The sequence below is a fragment of the Thermobia domestica genome, chromosome 17 (assembly GCF_964235325.1).
Source record: "Thermobia domestica chromosome 17, izTheDome1.hap1.1, whole genome shotgun sequence".
Taxonomy (NCBI): domain Eukaryota; kingdom Metazoa; phylum Arthropoda; class Insecta; order Zygentoma; family Lepismatidae; genus Thermobia; species Thermobia domestica.
In genome coordinates this window covers 123444692-123469176 of record NC_137470.1, presented here as the reverse complement: position 1 = coordinate 123469176, position 24485 = coordinate 123444692, and positions in this window count along the sequence as shown.

The window sequence follows — 24485 nt, the reverse complement described above, 5'->3', positions numbered from 1 at the left end:
TTCCCGAGTAAAAACGGCCCCGCGTGAAAAGAGCCCAGGTCAAAAGGTATCCGGTCAAAAGAACCCGGGTGAATGTCCACCCGCGACAAAAGGCCCCGACTAAAATCGGCCGCGGGAATGAGATCTTCACGACAAAAGTCCCTGTGCCAAAAGAGCCCGAGTCCAAGCTGCCCCGCGTCAAAAGGAGCCGGGTCAAAAGGGCCCGCGACAAAGTGGCCCTGGGTCAAAAGAGGCCCGGTCAAGAGGGCCCGCTCAAAAAGGCCCGAGTGAGAACGGCTCCGCGTCTAAAAGGCATAGGTCAAAATATCTCCGCGACAAAAGGCACGAGTCAAAACAACCCCTGGTCAAAATGATCCGGCTCAAAAGGTCTCGAGTTTAAAGGGCACTGCGTCAAAAGAGCCCGGGTCAAATGGACCCCGCCTCAAAAGGTCCCGTTTCAAAACAGCGTGAAAAAGGCCTTAGTCCAATGTTCTCCGCGACAAAATGACCAGATTCAAAAGGGCCCCGTCTTAAGAGGGGTAGAGTCAAAAAGGTCCTACGTCAAATGGGCCGTACCAGAAGGGGTACGCTAGAAAAAGGCCCGAGTCAAAAAGGCTCGGGTCAGAAGGTCCCGCGGCAAAAAGACCCGAGTCAAAACGGCCCTGCATCAAACGGGCCCGAGTAAAAACGGCTCTGCGTGAAAAGAGCCCTGGTCAAAAGGGCCCGGATAAAAGGACTCCACGACAAAAGTGCCTGAGTCTAAACGGCTCGGGGTCAAAAGATCTCGACGACCAAAGGGCTCGAGTCTAAAGGGCCCGGGTGAAAGGTTCTCCGCGAAAAAAGGGCCCCCGTTTAAACGGCCCCCATCAAAAGGGCCCGGGTCAAAAGGACTCTAGTTAAAAGGGCCCTGCGAAGAAAGATCCCGAGTCAAAAGGACCCAGACTCAAAAGGGCCTTATGTCAAATGGACCCATGTCAAAATGGGCCCCGCTACAAGAAGGCCTTAGCCAAAAGGTCCGGGTCAAAAGTCTCCGCAACAAAAGTCGCCGAGTCAATCCGGTCCTGCGTCAAAGGGTCCCGGGTGAAAAGGGTCCTGCGAGAAAAAAGACAAGAGTCAAAAGGGCCCTGCGTCAAACGGGCCCGAGTAGAAACGGCCCCGAGTTACAAGACCGCAGGTAAAAAGGGCTCGGGTAAAAGGGGCTCGCGACAAAAGGCCCTGAGTAGAAACGGCCCCTCGTCAAAATTACCCGGGTCAAAAGGGCTCGAGTTAAAAGGGCCCTGCGTCAAAAGAGCCAGGGTCAAAAGGGCCCGCCTCAAAAGGGCCTGAGTCAAAGCGGCCCAGCGTGGAAAAGGTCCGTCGAAAGGGCCCTGCGACAAAAAGACAGGAGTCAAAAGGGCCCAGCGTCAAAATTGCCCGGTAAATACGGTCCACGTGTAAAAAGCCTGAGATGAAAGCAACAGTGGAAATCAGGCATGCACAAGGGGAAAGTATCCCCTTAGTAAGTTGAAGTGTTTGTGCAAAAGAAGGAAAAATATCTGTAGTTATTAGTAACAAATAGGAAATTTGAATGGTGAAATTAGTTTTGTTTGGCTGTTGATTGTTCTGCAACAATCGCTATTGCTTAAGTCGTTCTCCATTAAAGTTTGTTTGCACTTCCGACTATCTGAGTTTGTATTCTTGATACATAGCCTAATCAAACTCTATCTATTATTGACTTTCCCCTTAGTTCTAAAATTTCATTTCTACCCCTGGATCAAAGTATAGAATGAAAAATATTCTGTGGAAAAGATTAGTATGTTGCTGTGAGAAGACATATGTGGATCTGTATACAAGTCATTGGGACAGAACAATAACAACGACATGCGTAGACGCACTGATTTGGAGTGGATGTTTCCTTCTGAGTACTCATATCTTTATAGGGAATATATACTTGACACAGTGTACCATTTAAATCTGCAGTACGTGATTTCCGCCATATTGCATATCACACAATATAGTTTTAAATGTAAAAGGTTATGATTTTACACGTCAACCTAGGCTTGAATATTCTCCCAAATGAGAATGTGAACTCATTTTTTACACATCATCTATTTGGGACTGGGAATGCTATGTTTGACATATGTATCTAATAGAAAAAATGTATTGTAACAGGGCAGTAACAAAGAGACACATGAACGGAGTAAACGAAAATGTTACAATTTGGCATTGGTATAGAAACAGCGTTAAATGATTTAGTGTACATCATGGCAGCCATCTTGAATTCCGTATATTGTATACCACACAGTGGGTAATAACAATAAAACGGAGAAGTCACTCATTATTCCCTAATTTGTAGTAGTTACTCACATTGGTATCAATAAAAAGAGAACTGAGCACTACTCGTCTCGGCTGACCTCGGAGAAGACCCGCCCTTCTGGAGAAACCACACCTCTATTCTCGAGCCGAGTAACTATTTCGCGTTTGATATCAATAAAAATCAAAGACTCCTCTGTGATGCTAGTAACTTCTCCAAATTTGTGGAGCAAGCTAAATAGGTGACTCCGTGCGAAATATGGCAGAGAATATGATTGTTTTACTACGTAGAAAAACTTATAAACGGCACAGAAATGTTAGAAATGGAGATTACAAAAAGCATTATAAGTTTATGAAAGAAAATGTAGAGTGGTTAGCACGTTTTTAAAGGAGAATCAACCGAAATTCGGGGTGGTGCACTACGTAATGATGAAAAGATGCGGGTTTTCTTCAAGGGCGCCGATCCTGTGGGGGGCCAGGGTGCCCGGGCCCCCAAAAGGTCATGTGGGCCCCCTATTGTATTTATGAATATACAATATTTGGCATAATTAGAGTGCAATTTGTCTTAAAATCCTGATATATATACACCTTCTGCATCTGTATGCCCCTCCCCCAAATTTACAGAGAAATCGGTGCCCTTGGTTTTCTTGCGTTACGTGAGTGATCCGGGATTCCAGGTCGGAATGTCAGGGGATTCTGGTGTGGCTCAAAGTACTGTCTATGTCTACCTGAAAATGGATTGTTTCCGGAAGTGTGCGTAATATGCAAACAGCAAAGGCAAAGTGGCAAGAACAATATACATTTCCGGGTGCTATCGAAGCACTTGACTATACACAAGTGGCAATAAAGAAACCTAGTATTTTGGAGAGTAATACGTTAATAGGAAGAGCTATTTCGTGGCTAAGCGGTTAGCGTACATGCCATACGAAATTGAAGGAGAAGATTACTCCGATTCTCGAGCAGGACTTGTCAGGAGTAGTTACTTATTTTTATTGATATTACCCAATTTCGTATCAATAAAACCAGCCACTACTCAGGTCTAGACTGCTCCAGATTTATGAACGTTCACTCGCGTTTCTTCTGCGCGTAGTAGTGAGTCGTATCAATAAAAGAAGTGATTACTCATTTCTTCCATCCGTCGTGCGGTAATTTCGTTGTTTTTAACCTATGGCGTAGTATCCTAAACGCCATGGAACGGGCAGGTAGCAACAACAGTTTCAGTCAAAGTGCATTTGTATTATAAAAGAGTTTCCAATGGTACTTTCAAAGTCACAGCTACCAGAAAGTAAACGAAGAAATGCCGAAACTTTGAAGGTAATTACAGTGAAATGCAACGAGATACCAAATACATCTACGACTGAGATACAAATTCAAAAGAGAATCTTTAATATTCGAGCGAGAATAAAACAAAAATAAAAAAGAAGAAAAAATAAAAAAACGGGATAGAAGAAAGTAATACTGAAACCATGGGAATGAACCTATTTGAGCTGATGGATACTGATTCGAATCCAGCAATATCAAGATTAACACGACAAGCGCATATCACGTGTTGTCCAAGGTCTTTGTAGATTGTTTAGCTTTAAGAACGAAAATACACACTGGGCTCCTTTGTTTTCTTTTTAAAATAGTCCAGCCACTCACGTCATAAATCACGTCCATCTGATTGCGTTTTCCACACCACACGTGTCCCCTTTTGCCTTGACATAAACAAAATACATTCTCATGTATACACCCTTTCTATCAACGTTGAGTTGAGTTGATTATTAGTTTAACGTCCTTTTGAGTAGCGTGCCTATATGAGACAGAACTCACTGATTAACGTGGAGTCCGAACCATATGAGCTCCTGCCGGGAATCGAACGCGGGTCTCCTATGCCAAAGGCATGTACGCTAACCGCTTAGCCACGAAATAGCTCTTCCTATTAACGTATTACTCTCCAAAATACTAGGTTTCGTTATTGCCACTTGTGTATAGTCAAGTGCTCCGATAGCACCCAGAAATGTATATTGTTCTTGCCACTTTGCCTTTGCTATTTGCATATTACGCACACTTCCGGAAACAATCCATTTTCAGGTAGTCATAGACAGTACTTTGAGCCACACCAGAATCCCCTAACATTCCGACCTGGAATCCCGGATCACTCACGTAACACAAGAAAACCAAGGGCACCGATTTCTCTGTAAATTTGGGGGAGGGGCATTCAGATGCAGAAGATATATACATCAGGATTTTAAGACAAATTGCACTCTAATTATGCCAAATATTGTATATTCATAAATACAATAGGGGGCCCACATGTGCTTTGGGGAGGCCGGGCCCCCTGGCCTCCATTGGATCGACGCCCTTGAAGAAAACCCGCATCTTTTCATCATTACGTAGTCCACCACCCCGAATTTCGGTTGATTCTCCTTAAAAAAAATGTTGTGCTAACCACTCTACGTTGGGTGATATCAATAAAAATAAGTAACTACTCCTGACAAGTCCTGCTCGAGAATCGGAGTAACTACACCTGGAGTAATCTCCTCCCTCAATTTCATATCAATAAAACAAGCCCTACTCAGGTCTAGTCTACTCCAGATTTATGAACGTTTACTCGCGCTTCCTCTGCACGTAGAATTGAGTCGCATCAATTAAAGAAGTGGTTACTCATTTCTCCCATCTGTTGGGCGGTCATTTCGTTGTGGGTAACTTATGGCGCAGTATCCTAAACGCCATGGAAGGGACAAGTAGTAACGACAGCTTCAATCAAAGTGCATTTGTGGATATTATAAAAGAGTTTTCAGTGGTACTTTCAAAGTCACAGTTACCAGAAAGTAAACGAAGGAAAGCCGAAGCTTTGAAGGCAAGTACAGTGAAATGCAACGAAATATGAAATACATCTACAAATGAGACACAAATCCAAAAGAGAATCTTTAATATCTGAGTGAGCATTAAAAAAAATACTGAAACCACGAACCTCTTGGAACTGATGGATGTTGATTGGAATCCAGCAATATCAAGATTAGCACGATAAGTGCATATCACGTGTTGTCCAAGATTGTTTGGCTTTAAGAACGAAATCAGACACTTGGTCCCTTTGTTTCCTTTTTTAAATAGTCCAGCCAGTCACGCCATAAAGCACGTCCATCTGATTGCGTTTTCCACACCATACGTGTCCCCTTTCACCTTGTCATAAAAATATACATTCTCATGTATACACCCTTCCTATCAGCGTTGAGTTGAGTTGATTTTGAGTTTAATGTCCTTTTCAGTAGCGAGGCTATATGAGACGGGACCCACTGATCAACTTGGAATCCGAACCATATGAGCTCCCGCCGGGAATCGAACGCGGGTCTCTCATGTCAAAGGCATGTACGCTATGCGCTTAGCCACGAAGGAGCTCTTCCTATTAGCGTATTCGTCATCAAAATACTAGGTTTCTTTATTGCCACGTGTGTATAGTCAAGTGCTTCGATAGCACCCGGAAATATATATTGTTCTTGCCACTCTGCCTTTGCTGTTTGAATATTACACACACCTCCGGAAACAATCAATTTTCATATTTCGCAATAATCGCATCAATTACACTTGTAGTAGTCAAAGACACAGTACTTTGAGCCACAACAGAATCCCCTAACATTCAGACCTGGAATCCCGGATCACTCACGTAAAGCAAGAAAACCCGCATCTTTTCGTCATTACGTAGTGCACCATCTCAAATTTCCGTTGATTCTCCTAAAAATTTTGTGCTAACTACTCTACATTTTCTTTCATGAACCTGTTTTTTGTAATCTCCATTTGCAACATTTCTATGCAATTTATAAGTTTTGCTACATAGCAAAACAATCATATACTCTGCCATATTTCGCACGGAGTCACCTATTTAGCTTGCTCCACAAATTTGGAGAAGTTACTAGCATCACAGAAGAGTCTTTGATTTTTGCTGATATCAAACGTGGAGTAGTTACTCGGCTCGAGAATAGAGGTGTGGTTACTTCAAAAGGGCGGGGCTTCTCCGTCAGCCGAGACGACTAGTGCTCAGTTCTCTTTTTATTGATACCAATGCGAGTAACTACTTCAAAATTGGGCGTAATGAGTAACTTCTCCGTTTTATTGATATCACCCATTGAGGGAGATTACTCCAACTGTAGTTACTCCGATTCACGAGCAGGACTTCTCAGAAGTAGTTACTTATTTTTATTGATATCACCCAGTATTTCGAAATAGGTAGAGGTAGATGCGTGTCACATAAATTGATGCTAGAATATTCCTACAAATTACCTTCATTGTCCGTTTCAAAAGCATCGGAGTCTACATTACTTATTATTTCCGTAATCCTTCGGGCGCGAAAATACACCACTATCATAACCACGAGTTGTCCCGGTGTTATTCATACCCAAAGGTTAACTAAAAAGACGAAGTGAATCCTAACTAATTAAAGAAGGGTGTTCAAACAGCCATACACACTTTCACTGGCTAATAGAAAAAGGAGAAAAAAATAGCTACATGTTTTTTTTCCTTCTCAGTACTCATATATTTATAGGGAATATATTCTTGACAAACATATAATTTAAATCTACGCAAGTACGTGACCCGTACCCACGAAGGTGACAAATATTCGTGAAAAGTAAACAGAAGGGAGTAGTTTTATGTTGCTGTTGTTTCCTTCCGTCGCAGGAGCTGACCTTGGTAGGTGCGAGGCAACCAAGACCAAAGTTGTCTCCCTGACTGAACGCCTTGTAACAAGAGAGCAACTATAGTTGTCCATGGGTCTCACGTCTCATAGTTCTAAGTATTTGCAGCTATACAGCAAGCTGTGTGCGTTCTGTGCCACTCTATGTCCCCCAGCTGTGGCTGTTTGCGAAAATATTGTTTGATTTTCATTGGGGTAAGGCAAGACAATCTCAAGAGAAGCCCTTCACCGTAGCGAGTGACGTCACACAAAGTAGTGATAGGCAGGCGCACAATGTGCTGGGTGGAGACACCTAGCTCAACACGAGAGTTTTTTTTAAAGAAACAAGCCGTTTTACAGACATTTTTGTAAATCATGATATATATACAGAATGTTTCAAAAAACAACACCGACAACGTTTGGAAGGCGATTCCTGACACCAAGATAAGACAAAAAGTATAGACCAACCTAGGTGCACAAATGCTTCCTTTCGGAGTTATAGGCTGTCGAAAACATGAAAAAATGAACTTTAATGGTCCATAGCCCCAAACCTATGGGACCTACTCGGGTCAAGACTTCACTTAGGAACTAGCGTGTACTCTATCCAAAAATACATGTTTCAGAATCGTGCGGTACTTCCGCAACAAATTTTATAGAAGGAATTTGGCTACGGGCAATATAATTTGAAACACTCACCAACAACCTCTATAAAAAATGTCGCGGAAGTACCGCAGGATTCTGAAACATGGATATTTGGATAGTGCACATATTAGATACTAAGTTAAGTCTTGATCCGACTACGGTAGGTCCCATAGTTTTGGACCTTTAAATTTCATTTTTTCGCGTTTTCGGCAGTCTATAACTCAAAGGAAGCATTTGTGCACACAGTTTGGTCTATACTTTTTGTCTTATCTTAGTGTCAGGAATCAGCTTCCGAACGTTCTCGGTGTTGTTTTGAAACACCATGTATATAGTAATTTTGAATGATACGCACTAAGTGCTAAGAAGATATATATATGTATATATATATATATATTATATATATATATATATATATATATATATATATATATATATATATATATATATAACTTAAATCCTATCACATTAAAATTGTTATTGTCCGCAGAATAATGGTAATAGAAAACATACGTATTATATAAAAAAAATCTTAGACACTATATTTCTGACAAAAATTTCAAGAGGATAATAGGTTAGTAGGATTTATAACTACGGGTTCTTCTAAAATCTTTGCATCATGCTAGATCGCATAGAGAATTTTTCGTTTAAATAAAACATATCTGATTAGAAAGAGATTATACTTCAAAGAGAAATATTTAAATTCAGTTTAACTTTTAAATACTTGATGAATCAAGCAAATGGATTCATCAGTGGCACGAAAGGTAACTGAAAAATTTAGTATTTGGAGAAGCAAAAAAGTAATGTGCAGGATACAGAAATTTCTCGTGTCGTCTCGGAAATAAGACGAGAAGTGTATGTTCTAATAAGAGTTCAGACAAGAGGTGTTTGTCCAAGTTAGAGACGATACAAGAAACGACAATTCTTGTCTCATTTTCGAGACAAGATATTTATCAAGTCTCATGGGCAACAATTCACTGAAGTCTTAGATACCAGTGTTTTAGAATTACATCATTCATAGTAAAAGTTCATAATTTATAACAGTGGCTGTACGAACACAATGAAGGGTAAAATGAAATCTTTCAGTTTTACGTCCCACGATTATGCCGGTTAGGCTAGAGGTGACGTTGATGATGAGAAATGAATGAAATGCTGGAATGAAGAAAGGGAGGAAAAGGGAGAACCCCGAGAAAACCCAAGAGCACAAACAATGAAGAGTATTTATCAACATTTTAAGATACGTAAGTTATTACATAATATACTTCAATACTAAATATGATTTAAATATTGATATATTACTCTCTTAGTGGAACTCTCGTAACTCGGAAGCATTCTCATAATTTCTAGATAAAATTAAGAAAAAAGCCAAGGCATAAATTTATAAAACGAGAAGAGAAATAATTCTTCGAGAATCAAAACGAGACGAGAATCCAACACTTAATTTAAGAGACGACAGGAGAAAACTGTATTTCTCGTCTCGTCTCGTGCGGAACAGTACACAAACGTTCAAATCAAGTCTTCCGTGTCACTAAGGAGGAAGAAGCTTGATGCCTCAGTAGTACATCCTTTATATTTGATGTGAGGACCATAATTCAATCCCAAATATAGTATGTTCCTCAGGAGAAGTACGAGAAATAAGATTTTCTCGTCTCGTCAATTTTTATAGAACTCTCGTCTCGTCTCGATTTTTGAAGGCGATTATTTCTCTTTCGTCTCGATAATCTAAAAAGTTTTTCCCGTCTCCTCTTGTCTCGTAAAGTAGTTTCTGATTTCGATTCAGAAGAAATACTCTGCTAATTTTTATGTCGCTTGATGGCAATTGAACAGAGTACTACAAATCTGTTTTGAGATCAGCCCTATGTAATTGGGAGAGAGACGAAACAAAATCAAACAAAACATGAATTTTAGCTTTCTTCTTGAGAACCGAGATTATATGAGACGTAGATGGTAGATCTACAGTTTAAAGTGGAACTCGAACTCGAGCTCTCATACAGAAAAGGCTCATGCGCTAGTCGTTAGAGCAACAGTTACGGCTACGATAATAACACACACACACACACACACACACACACACACACACACATATATATATATATATATATATATATATATATATATATATATATATATATATATATATATATATATACATATATATAAGTATCGGTGATTAACGCAGACTTTAGTAAGATTGTGGCTTAAGTCAATAAAAATTACATGATGTAACCAACACTTTTAACAATTAGCGCGAACAGCGCCAAATCTTCATAATGGATTTGAGTGTAAAACTGAAAAGAAAGAAAAAAAAACATTCTCATTGGAATACTTTGACAGAATCCACATATTTGGATGTTCGTAACTATTACATAATGTGGAATTATATATACAAAGTTGTCACATTATAATCACACTTTTTTTGTCTTTACACTGTGGAGTATGCAACGGAAGTTTTGGGATTTAACTTCTCGTAAGATATTATGTAAAAATAAATATGTATTATGTTAGGATATATATTCAAAACTCACACTTTGTATTTCATTATTGAACTTACTGTAATGTGAACTTCTAACTTTATTATATACAGTATGTTACCCGTCTTTCCTTTCCGTCTTACTCTTATAAGTTCTCCTAGTAGAAGTTGCATACACAAGATTCGTTCGCGATGCCCTTCCACTTTTCATGCCCTAACACGTTTGTGATACCCCCAATGAAATGAAATGAAACCTTTGAGTTTTACGTCCCACGATTATGCCGGTTAGGCTAAAGGAGACTGTGGTGATGAATAATGAATGAAATGGTGGAATGAAGAAAGTGGGAGGAAACGGGAGAACCCCCGAGAAAACCCATGCGCACGGTGTTTGTCCCCCACAAAGTTCACTTGGCGGGGTCTGGGATCGAACCCGGGACCCCAAGCACCAGTGGTGAACTCTCTACCACTGAGCCACCGCGGCCCCCTCGTGATATATATACTACTGCATTATATTCAGCTGCTGCATTATATATATACAAACAGTATACAAAGTTATTTTTATTAAGAAATCTAAGTTTTTACTTATCTTTTTCCTAAGTTATCACTACATACTTAACTCGTAACTACTATCATGGGGTCAAATTTGACCTAGCACATTTCTAGCTGTGGACAAAATATATATATTTTGTTTCACTGAGGTTTCAGTCGTCTATTCTCAGTTGACCTTGCTAGGGGGCCGCGGTGGCTCAGTCGTAGAGCGTTCACCTCTGGTGCATGGGGTCCTGGGTTCGATCCGAGCCCACGCAAAGTGAACCTTGTGCTGGATAAGCACCATGTGCGTGGGTTTTCTCGGTGTCCTCCCATTTCTTTCCACTTTCTTCATTCCACCATTTCATTTATTTCTCATAATCACTGTCTCCTTTATTCTAGCCGGCATAATCGTGGAACGTAAAACTTAATGGAGGCAATTTTCAGTTGATCTTGAGATCTCGTAGCGACTAGGTGTTCGGGTCCATGCGCTTTGTTTTTTCGATGTTTTCGGACCTCTGGGGTCGAAATTTTCTCCAGGATAGTACTTGCGCTATCTGTTTTTTGCATTACATTTTTTCTGTGGTTTTCTTGGGGAGTGTTACGGAGGTGTGTGCAGAACTCCGAACTAGCAGATCGTGCAGAAGGTGGTTTCTTGCAATTTTCTACAGAATATTGGACGTTGCATGCTTAAATATTCTTGTTTTTTACCATCTTTCCAAAGAACCGAGAAGGCTTCAGAGGCGAGACTTCATGAGGAGTATTCGGATGACTCTCATTCAAGATCACCTAAAATTAAGGGGCGAATGCGAGACACTTTCTCGTAGGCTTCGGCAGTCATTGTTACGACTAACTGGTGGGAACATCAATGAAGACCGTCCGCAGACAGATTCTCCAGCTAAAAGGAGGAGATGTGCTATTTGTCCTCGAATTGATGACAAAAAAAAAAAAAGTCCTTGGATTTGTTCTGTGTGCAACCGAAATGTGCACAAGGGTCATTCAAGAAAAAACACTATATGTACTGACTGTCAGTAGAACGACTAAAATGTCTTTATTTGTTCTGTATCTAACGGATATGTGATTAAGACACATTTAGGGATCGTCCACATATTACGTAACGCGGCAAAGGGGGAGAGGGTTCGGCCTTGCGTTACGAAGCCTGACAAGGGGGGAGGAGGGGATTTAGATCTTTGTTACGTTACATTTTTTTGTGCTGTAATTTTTATTTTTATTCTCAGATTTATATGCAATCTTTTAAACAAATAATTTTATTCAGTCTTTTCTTTTTTTATAAATTAGCTAGAATACTCGTCTTCACACGGGGAGAATACGTTTCATTTTGGATATAAATAGAACCAAAACTGTCACCGTCAACTTACGGACTCCACAAACTATGGATTCGACACAAATATAAGTCATTTTCGATCATTTTTATATACATCTCCCCTTCCCCAAGTTGCATGGCTAAATTTTAATTTAAACGGCATCGAAAGTGTTACTGTTCATCTCAGCGACCCCAAACACCATGGAATCACACAGAAGAGATTCGAAGACGCACTAGACACCAGCATAAATGGTGGCGAAACCTGCATGTATTACAATACAATAAAACTCCGTTTTGTGGCTATCGCAGCATTGGATTTAGGGAACAATCGGAGTTAGTTGTTAGTGATTGTAACCACCGCCTGAAAATGCCCTCGTGTTCCTACTCGTATTGCTATTTTTAAGAATGTTATCTGAAACCTTTGATTCGAATCGTTACTCACTCTATTCTTCTAAGGGGTTTTGCATGGGAAAGAGAAGCAATTCTTTTTCGTGAAATTATATTTTCCGCAATGGAACGTTCCAGGATTTGTAGATCAAAATAAGATATTAAAAAACCTAATTCGTCGGATATTATCTCGTAATATTTTTTTTGATTTTTGAATTTGAATATTTCTGAAGAAATTGAGTTTATCCGCATTCTCGCACTGATTTAGGACAAGAAGAATATGAAAAGAAGTAAACTGAAGTCCGAAGTCCAAAAGGGATGCTCAAAAGCTTGTTCACAAACGAGATGTCCCTGCTTCTTCACATGCGCAGCCATTTTGAATCTGTGGTCGACAAGGAAGGGAACTTTGCATCGAAACTGGCGAACTTCAAATGCACGAAGCATCATGGATCCCTGAAAAAGAGATCGATGTTAGTTTCTTAGATCCTGTTCCACCTTCATCTTCCTTTTCAGTATTTCCTCATTGTCATCATGTGATCGAAAAGGATAGGTGTGATCTCCATGAGAAACGACAGTATGCAGTTTTGAAGAATTAGGACTGTTAATTAAGCAATCTTATGGGGTTAAAATATGATTACCATCCTACCATTTTCTAATACGTACCGGCATTTGATTTATTGGCGAAAAACACTACAAATATATTCAGAATAAAAGCATTTTGTAATAAAAGTTCTCCCATTAAAAATAGTGTTTTATTATAATAACTCCCAAAATAAGCAAGATTGGTGAAAAACAAAAATACAAAGGTGTTATGTAACGAACGGGGGAGGGGTTCAGCCTTGCGTTACGAAGTGTGACAAGGGGAAGGGAGGGGGTAAAAATTGGTCAAAAATAGCGTTATGTAATATGTGGACGGTCCCTTAAGACTAAACATTGTGTGTATTGATAGGTAGCCAAGCAGGCCCGTAGCCAGCCCAAAAATATGAGGGGGCGGTAGAAGTTAGGGGGATGATCCAACCATATGATAGTTCATCACTATATTATAGTAGTTCATTTGCAAGCCTACCGTGAATATTTTAGGGGGACAGTAAAACTTTAGAGGAGCCCGGCCCCCTAGTCCCCATGTGGGTACGGGCCTATAGCCAAGCAACTGATGAAACAAAAAAGCATCAATTGTCAGTTTTTTTAAATGACAAGTTACATTTTCTCAGCACTAATAATTGAATGCTTTCCTTATATGAAAATAAGTTTATTTTCATACTTTGTTATTTTAGGATAACAAAAAACTTTATTTCATTTAAGTATGTTGTTTCGCTTTGTAATAATCTATTACTAAAAGACAATTAGTCAAAAAATATTTTGAAAATATTTTTTGTCCCCAAAACTAGTTAAATCCATTAAAGTATAGCACTAGTAAAAGGTCCACAATCAACTGCTAATGGTAATACGTTTTAACATAGTTTAATTTCAAAACAAATAATGGGGTTAAATCTGACCCCACGATAGTACTTATGCAGTATAAAAATAACGATATTAGTGAAGAGTTAATATGAATTATGTTAATAGGAAATTAAATTAAAAATAGTTTACTCTACATAATCTAATATAAGAAAAATAATGATAATAATAAAATAAAATAATGCAATAATAAATAGATAGTAATAAAAAAGTTTTATTTTTTACGGTAATCCTGGATTCTCTCGTGTTGAACAACATGGCTTTCCTCAATGCTGCCTCCAGAAGGGCGATAAATACGTATTAGAAAGCACTCCAGCTCACATTTTTGGTTAGCGAACCACATATAGAAAAATGTCTCAAATTTATTTTTCAGACCTGCGCCCCTCCCCATCAAAAATTCCTGGACCTGTCCCCGATATCGGTTGTTGACAATTAACTGATAATAGTCATAGCGTACCTTTTGAAATGTTTTCAAACGCTCTATGCATAAGGAACAGTTCTCCGTATTCTTTGTTTCTTTTTTCTTTTCTTTTCATTTTTTTCGTCCTTGCGCTCTTTTACTGTGCTGGTAAGGGACTCCAACTATGAGCAGTGTTTCGCCAGGGTGCTTTAAATTAATAAGTTAAAGCGCCTTGATTTGGCACACGCTATGTAGAACAGCGAGCAGCTCTGAAGTTGAATGTTTTCAAGACCAAGGCCACCGTCGCATTTTGATAAGTACACTGTCGCGTGACATCCTTAGGGAGTGAGTATGCCACATCAATTGCACTTTGTGTTTCCGTATGATATTGAGATATTTCGTTGGCAAGGAAAATAGTTTTGGAAGGAACCAAAGACGACTGTATATAAAAACATTAAAAAGGTATACTCGGCCTGCAAGACTTACATGCCGGCCTTTACTTTGATGAATAAGGACAACCACAGTATATGTTGTGGCACGAAAGTTGTAGTCTACGTATCTGCTATGCGACGTTGCCAAGTGACGCCTAATATTTGGTGCGATCAGGAAAAGGAAAAAAAGGAAATGAAATCTTTAAAAAATGAAATGAAATCTTTGAGTTTTACGTCCCACGGTTATGCCGGTTATGTTAAAGGAGACGGTGATAATGAGAAATGAGTGAAAATGGTGGAATGAAGAAAGTGGGAGGAAACGGGAGAACCCCGAGAAAACCCACGAGCACGGTGTTTGTCCACCACAAAGTCCACACGGCGCGAGCTGGGATCGAACCAGGGATCCCAAGCACCGGAGGTGAACGCTCTACCACTGAGCCACCGCGCCCCCAATCAGAAAAAGGGATCACAGACCAGTGTTGGGCAAAATCAATTGGAATCAATTGCAATTGATCAATCAATTTAAAGTAATTGCTTTGAAAATTAATTGCAATTGATTTCAATTGCTAATGATTTCAATTTGTAATTGACAATTAATTTCAATTGCAATTGAATTCAATCATAAAATTTGCAATTAAATTTTCGTCAATTGTTAATTGTTAATTGGTCACCAGGCAATTGAAACTTTTTAATTGTTAATTGTCAATTGCAAAGGGTGCAATTGAAACATTTAATTGTTATTTGCAATTGACAATTAAAACTTGTTTTGTTAATTGTAATTGTTAATTGCAATTGAACTCAGCAATTAAAACTGAAGATAAGAAGATGTGTGTATATTGTGTTGTCCACTTGTTCCTGTTTTACGTATTTCAAATAAGGTACTTATAAGAAATGCGGGATAACTACCATCCCTTCGCCCCCCTGGGAAGAAAGCCGTGAAACTAAGAATTTTTAAAAATATATTATGTTTATGGTTCTATCCCCCTCGAAAGAACTCTATATGCCCGTCATGCATACAATAGGAATGGGCACGAGCGAGCTCGAGCGAGTTTTCTTTAAAACTCGACTTGACTCGAAGCAGACATCTTTGAGCTCGACTCGAGAACTCGGGTTGAAACATTTCTCCCAACTCGACTCGAATTCGGATCGAGTTTCCAGTCGAGTCGAGCCAATTCGAGCTAAATCCTTTGTGTAGTTCCAAGTACTACTATCTTCAAGTATCCTACATAGACAATATAACTATCAATGATACTACTAGTACTACTAAAACTCATTATTATTATAACACCGTGTACCTGTATAAACATGGAATATAGGCGGCTTTTATCTCAATACTAAAAATTAGTTGACTGTCGATCTCGCTCGTCAAGAAATCTTCAGGAGGCAAGGACATCGGTCACGATGTTATAGGTTTGAGTTCAGGATGAGCAAGTATTCGGACTCGAGCCGAAAATTGTTAAAAGTTATAGGACTCCAGTCAAAAATGTTCAAAATTACTCGACCCGGGTTTAGAGTTGTCAACGACTCAAGCGGCTCGCTCACGGCTCATTCACTTATCGAGCCGAACCGAGAAGTGAGCCGAGCCAACAGATCATCCAACCGAGCCAGCTCGAGCCGATGACTCACACAAGCCGAACCGAACCGAGCTGATTGCTTATCCCAACCGAGCCGGTTTGAACCATCAGCTCATTTAAGCTGACTCGAACCCAGCCTATGGACTCGTTTCAACCGAGACGAGTCGATGACTCGTTTCTACCGAGCCGGTTCAAACCATTGGCTCAATTGAGCCCAGTCGATGGGTCATCCCAACCAAGCCAGCTCAAGCTGTACGCTCAGTTGAACCGAGCCGAGCCGGTTGACATCACTATCCCGGTTGGGCTTCTACTTTGGCTAAAAAAATTGGACCGTGCAGTTCTCAGCCTTGATGGTAAGAACTACAAAAAAATTAAATGAAAATTTTAGTTTTACGTCCCACGGTTATGCCGGTTAGGCTAAAGGAGACGGTGATGATGGGAAATGAATGAAATAATGTAATGAAGAAAGTGGTAGAAAAGGGGAGAACCCCGAGAAAACCCGCGAGCACGGTGTTTGTCCACCACAAAGTCCACATGGCGCGAGCTGGGATCGAACCAGGGACCTCAAGCACTGGAGGTGAACGCTGAGCCACCGCGCCCCCTGGTAAGAACTACAGTATATACTCAGGTCTATATTGGTGCTCACCGCGTCATTAACTTGTTCCGCGACCAACGAATTTCGAGGTACTTTGTTTTGCATCTTTTGTGCGAGTTTTGTGTCGCTTTATGCGCTTATTCCCACATTTTGTGCATCACCGGAAGTGGGTCAAAATGGGCCTACAAATATGGCGGAACAAGTTATTGCTGTTCTGCCACCAATGAATTTCGAGTTCGTTTCCTTCACATCGTTTTGTGCCGTTTTGTGTGTCTACTTCCACGTTTTGTGCGTCATGGGAAGTGGGTTAAAATGAGTCCCCGTATTTTCACGTTTTGTGCGTCACCGGAAGTGGGTCAAAATGGGCTTCCAAGATGGGACGAAAATGATCAAGAGTTCCGCCACTATCGAAGTTCGAGGTCGTTAATTTTACATCGCGTAACCTTTTGTGCGTCTATTTCGACGTTTTGTACGTCTCTGGAAGACGGTCAAAATTTGCCTCAAAGGTGGGACGAAAATGACCCACTGCTCCGCCACTACCGAATTTCGAGGTCCTTCCTTTCGCATCGACTACTGAATTTTCGTGGCGTTTCGTGCCTCTATTTCCACGTTTTGTGCGTCACCGGAAGTGGGTCAAAATCGGTTTCCAAGATGGGACGAAAATGACCAAGAGTTCCACCATTGTCGAATTTCGAGGTCGTTAATTTCACATCGCGTACCCTTTTGTGCGCCTATTCCGACGTTTTGTGCGTCACTGGAAGTCGGTCAAAATGGGCCTCGAAGGTGGGATAAAAATGACCCGGTGCTCCGCCACTACCGAATTTCGACGTCCTAAGTTTTGCATTGACTAGTGAATTTCGTGCCGTTTCGTGTCCTTATTTCCAAGTTTTGTGCGTCACCGAAAGTGGGTCAAAATGGGCTTCCAAGATGGGACGAAAATGATCAAGAGTTTCGCCACTATCGAATTTCGAGGTCGTTAATTTCACATCGCGTACCCTTTTGTGCGCCTATTTCGACGTTTTGTGCGTCACTGGAAGACGGTCAAAATGGGCCTCGAAGGTGGGATAAAAATGACCCACTGCTCCGCCACTACCGAATTTCATGGTCCTTCCTTTCACATCGACTAGTGAATGTTTCGTGCTGTTTTGTGCCCTTATTTCCACGTTTTGAGCGTCACCAGAAATGTGTCAAAATAGGCCTCCAAAGTGTGATAAAAATGAACCACTGTTCTGACACTATCGAATTTCTAGATCGTTACTTTCGCATCGTTTAGTGCCTTTTTTGAAAGCTTTCTGCGCCTATTTCTCGTCTTGTGCATCACTCGAGGTGAGTTAAACGGGCCTTTAAAGTGGGAGTTAAATGGCTCATTGTTTCGTCACTATTGAATTTCGGGGTTGGTTCTTTCGCATCTTTTAGTGCCTGTTTTGTACGTTTTGTGCGTAGCCGGAAGTAGGTCAAAATGGACCTACGAATATAATGAAATAAGTTAATGTTGTTCGGCTACAAACGAATTTGGAAAACGAATCGTTTAATGTCTATTTTGTACCGTTCTATTCGCCTACTTCCACGTTTTGAGCATCACCAGAAATGCGTCAAAATGGTCCATCAAGGTGTAAGGAAATAGAGCCATTGTTCCGCCACTATCGAATTTGGAGGTCGTTTCTTTCGCATCGTATAGTGCCTGCTTTGTACTGTTTTGTGCTCCTGTTTCCACTTTAGTGCGACAACGAAAATGGGTCAAAATGGTCTACAAGTATAGCGGAATAACTTAATGCTGTTCCGTCACCATCGAATGTCGAGGTCGTTTCCTTCACATTTTTATGCATGATTTGTGTCGCTTTGTGCATCAGTGCAAGTGGATCAAAATGGACCTTGAAAGTGGAATGAATATGTCTTTTTCTGACATATTTGTAGGTCGTCTTTGACCCACTTTCGTTGGTGCACAAAGCGTTAAAATAATGCGCAGAAACGGTAAATACATGCACTAAACAATGCAAAAAAAGCGACCTCGAAATTCGATCTTGGTGTGAGAGTGGGTCATTTTTCTTCCCACATTGAATGCCCATTTTGACACACTACCATTGATTTACAAAACGGTAGAAAACACGCACAAGACGATGTGAAGGAAATGACCTCGAAATCGTTTCTGACGGAACAGCATTAACTTGTTCCGCCATATTTGTAGGATAACATTGAGCCATTTCCGGTGACGCAGAAAACGAGGAAATAGGCGCACAAAGCGACAGAAAAATGGAAATTTAGCTTAATTACATGGAAATTTTAAGTTTCTAAGCTTAATTATATGGAAAATATTATACATTTTTCCTTTACGTTGATTTGGGACTTCCAAATTTTATTCTTTTTTCCACTGAAAAGTATCTATAATTCAACAAGGAAATAATTATGTATTATAATTATAATAATTATCTATATAATTGAATTCATTGTAATTTGGTTCATAAAACACACTTTACCATTTCGTACTAGCTATTATGCCCGTTCTTCGCACGGATCAGATAAAATATCAATGTAAACAAACTGAACAACAATTAAGAAACATTTCTAAAATTGGACATATTTTGTGTATCCAACAACGTACATGTGTTTTCATTGGGAAGACCGATGGGGGCTGAATTTGAACGTAAACACTATCGGCGGTGTCACTATACATCTGAGCAACCCCGATAAATATGGATTCGACACAAATATTGGTCATTTACTGCTACTTTTACATGTCCCGGTGAACGCCCCCTCAGACCCCCTTGGTTCGACTTGTGAAAAAAACTCTGGCCCCCAACCAATATCGCGAAAACTATGAATGTGACACTAACATCTGCCATTTTCTACTACTTTTTACATATTCCGGTAAAAGCCCCTATGATAATCTGGTTGCAATTTTGAAAAAAACAACGCCTCTGGTCCGCAGCCGATGGGGGGTTTATTTGGAAGACAACGCCTGTGGAAGTATCACCATTCATCTCAGCGACAGCGAAAACTATGGATTTGACACTAATATCGGTAATTTTCCATTATTTTTACATGTCTCGCAATCCCCATCCCCGGTGACTCCCGACCCGCATACAATGGTGGCTAAATTTGAAAAAAAAATCGCTAATGAAGTATCACCATTGATCCCAGCGACCGCGAAAACTACGGATTTGACATCGGTCATTGTGGGTTATTTTTACTTGTCTCGTGATCCCCTTTATAATGCCCCCGTTCCTTAGTTGATGGGGCTAAATGTAAAAGCAAACGCGGTTTTAAGTTTCACCATTGAGCCCAGTGACCCCGAAAACTATGGATTTGACACTAATATCAATCATTTTCGATTATTTTTACATGTCTCAGAATTCCCCCCTCTGGTGACCCAAGACCCGCACACAACGGTGGATGAATTTGACTCATTGCTAATGGTAGTGTCACCATTGATATCAGCAACCGCGAAAACTATGGATTTGACACTAATATCGGTCATTTTGGATTACTTTTATTTTCGGTATCCCCCCCCGTTGACTCACGGCCTGCAGCTGAATAGGGAGAATTTGGAAGTTAATGCGATCGGAGTTTCACCATTGATCTCGGCGACCGCGAAAACTATGAAATCGACACTGATATCGGTCATTTTCTAGTACTTTTACATGTCCCGGTAGACGCCCCCCTGAGACTTCCTGGTTCGAATTTTGTCAAAAACGCTTTGCCTTGGTGTGGGACCTGGACCAAGGTATCTTTGATCAAAATTTGGTAACTCTCGGCCGTCAACTTGTCTGGTCCCCAGGCCGGTCCCGGTAAACGTCCCCCTGAGATCCCCTAGTTTGAAATTAGAATAAAAGCTCTACGTCTTGATCTGGGGCCCTAAACCAAGCTACCCGTGACCAAATTTTGAAAAATTTCGGTCCACTCGTCTGGTCCCTTTTGACACGGATACTTTTTCACTCGGACCTATTTTACGTTGGGCACTTTCGACTGGAACCCTACTGACGCGGGGCCATTTTGACTCCGGCCCTTTTGACCAGGGCTTCTTTGACGTGGACTTTCTTGTCACCGAGTACGGGTTCTTTTGACCAGGAACCATTTTAATTTGGACCCTTTTGAGTCAGGTCCTTTGGTCGCCGAGCCCTTTAGACGCGGGGCCGTTTTTGACTCGGGCAGTTTTGTCGTGGGGCACTTTTGACTCGGGCATTTCGGTCCTCTCCCTTTTGTCCGTGCTCTTCTGACATAGAATATTCATCAGCTGAAATGCGTGGGGGCATGGGGAAGGTATGAGTAAATAGATGATCAACGATACAGGGCGCAGTAAAATTTGTTACGCAACTGGTCATATCTCTCTCCTTCTCATGATTTGCACTCCTGGTCTCAGGCTTTTGAGCCGTGGAATTGTATTAACCGGGATTTTTGTCGCTGGGCCTTTTTGACAGGGACCTTTTTGACGCAGGGCTTCTTTGATTCGGCCTCTTTTAACGCGGGGCCTTTCTGACTCGGGGCTTTTTGTCGCGTGGCCCTTTGAGTAGGGCCATTTTGACACGGAACCGTCTTAAGCCGTGCCCTTTTGAGGTGTCATTTTTTACCCGGGGATTTTTGAGATAGGGCCTTTTTGTCGCGTCGAACTTTTGACATTGGGTCTCTTTTGACTCGAACCCTTTTGTCGCCGCCTGTCCCTTTTTACTCAGGCATTTCTGTCTTCGCCCTTTTGTCCGTGCCCTTCAGACAGAGCTCTATATATATATATATATATATATATATATATATATATATATATATATATATATATTCACCAGGTAAAATGTGGGGGCAGGGATGAGTAAATAGATGATGAACGATCAGGCGCGGAATTGTATTTACCGGGCCCTTTTGACTCGGGGCTCTTTTGACTCGGCTCCTCTTAACGATGGGTCTTTTAACTTGGGTCTTTTTAACCCACGGCCGTTTTGACCCTGGCCGTTTTGGTGCGGAGTTTTCTTTGACCTGGCTTTTTTTTTGACATAGGATCCTTTCGACTCGAGCACTTTTGTCGTGGGGCCTTTTTGACCGGGTCCGTCTTGACTCGGGCCTTTCCATTCTTGCCCTTTTGTCGGGCCATTCTGATATTTAACCACATAACACAGAAGCTGAAATGTGTGGGACAGGTGGCGGGTATGAGTAAATCGATCATTCAGGGCGCAGCAAAATTAGTTACGCCACTGGTCATATCTCTTTCTTTCTCCTGATTTCCACTCTTGATTTCAGGATTTTTAGCCGTGGAATTGTATTTACCGGGCCCTTTTGACGCGGGACCGTTTTGACCAGTGCCCTTTCAAGGCGGGGTCCTTTTTGACCTAGGCTTTTTGACATAGGGCCCTTTCGACTCGTCCTCTTTACTGGTGAGGACCATTTGACCTGTGCTTTTTTGAGGCAGGGTCCTCTTTGACTCGGGTTTTTGACATATGTCCCTTTTGACTCGAGCTCTCTTCCCGCGACGATCTTTTGACCCGGTTCCTTTTGACGAGGGAAACCTTTTGACGAATTTCGACTCGGCACTTTTGTTGCGGGCCACTTTTGAACTTGCTCTTTTGACGCGGGGTCTTTCTGACGGGCCATTTTGACTTTGGCCTTTCTATCCTCGCCCTTTTGTCGGGCCCTTTTGACATATATATATATATATATTATATATATAAATATAACGCAGCAGCTGAAATGCGTGGGACAGGGGCGGGTATGAGTAAATCGATGATCCAGGGCGCAGTAAAATTACTTACGCCACTTTTCATATCTCCTTCCTTCTCTCTACATTATATCTGGAGATGAATGTTCTGACTAATAGGCTACAGTGGCGATTTTAAAAAGTAAGAGGATATACGCTATGAATGATAAATCTTATGACTTTTAATAAATATAGGGTAATAAATAGAAAAACTGTATATCGTTCTTTTACCTCCTCCCCTTCCCGTTGGAAAAAATCCTGCAGGCATTAGTGATTATCATGTTGCTTAATTACTTTATTATATTGTGCTATACATAGAATAAATACTGTTGTGTTTTATTTAATAATAAGAATCTTATTTACATTTATTGCGGCCCTTGCTTGACGACAGCGAAACATATTCACGTTCAACTTAATCAGTTTCCATTCTCAAATGGGAACAGTGAGGCGAATCAAGTAATTCACTAACTCATTTAGGACTTAGAAAAGTGTCCTGGGGAAATGTCACAGTAAATTCCTGAAGGGTAAAAAGCGCTAGTAGCAGTTGTTAGCAGTTATTAACTTCAAATATAGGACAATAAATTGAAAAACTGAAAATACGAATCTTTTCAGAGATGACAGTTCGCTGATGCTTCAAATCTATGCCTTTACTCCCTATACTACGTTATTTCCCTAGTCAAAATAAAAACTCTTCAAAATTAATCACAATTTCTTATGCAACCATCCCTTCCTCGGAGTACTGCGTTGTCACATACCCGTCACGGCGATGTAAAGGCACTTTTGGCGACGAGGATACAAAACAGGTTTAACTTCCTTATAGGCTGTAAGGGGTGTCTTTCTAGCAATTATGGGTTTCTTACTAGCATTTTTTTTCTTATTTTATAAATACACACCATCAAGCAGCCTCGGAAAGATTTTGGATGCATATTCAAGAAAGAGAAAAAGTGTGTTGTGATACGGATAAGGAAAACACATTGACAAAACGAGGGAAAGTCCACAGACCATTTAGATCCCTTTCTATGCAATATACTTTGTTTACAATTTGGAAAAACATTAAGTAACATCCCTTTCAGGCACTACATTGACAAACGGGCTTTACCAGCGGGAGGTATCGCATTGTCCAGAGCAGAATAACTGGCTACCCACCTTTAAATGGACGCAGGGGAGCAGTTTGGGTCAAGTGTCCTTCCGAAAATTCTTGGAAATAACTTATAAGTGACAGGTTTCCTTCCTCCCTTTGCTATGGTCACTTTTGAGGACTGGCGACGAAGAGAGGGACTTAAAAACAAAGGTTTGTCGTTCTCTCGTTTTAGTTGAAGAATGCAGAATGTAAAATAAAATTCAGTTACAAGAATTGCTTCAACTCGTTCGGATGTTAGTGTCGTTCTTTTCATAAATAGAAAATATCGTGTAACTATGAAGCGAGCAAAAAGCGGTGTATCCGGGAAATCGGGCCTAATTACTAATGTTTTTAGAACGAATCCGAAGATTGCGGAACAATTCACCAGATGTGACGATAATCGGACTGAGAGTGAAAATCGTGGAACAAGTGATAAGGTGCGTCATAGACTTGGAATCATCGAACATTGTGGAGGCAGATACATCCCTTCCTCAGGACCAACTACCAAGTCAGTCTCATTTTAGTGATTACACGCCACCTATATTAATGTCAAAATCAATAAGTGATACGTCTGAAGTTGTATGGACCAATTTTTCATCTTGGAAAAAGGACCGCTCGTGGCTGATATTCACAAATCACGAAGACAGTGGTGAAGATGTTATGTGGTGTAGTGTTTGTGTGCAGCATTCCCATCTAGTATCCAAAAGTGTAGGGACTTCCACCCATGACTTACCTTGGGCAAATAAGGGTGTGTCAAAAAAGAGTAAGAAAAAGAATTTTGATGCAATTAATAAGCACGAAGAAATTGTGGTGCATTCTCAGTGTTTGCAGCAGGAACTAATTTGTAAAAGACATAATTTTCAGAAGTGTTCAGAAATTGCTCGAGAACTGTGTATAAAAAACCAGAAAGAAAATCTGGAAACAACCGTCAGAGTGCTACTTTCAGTTTATGTGGCGGCA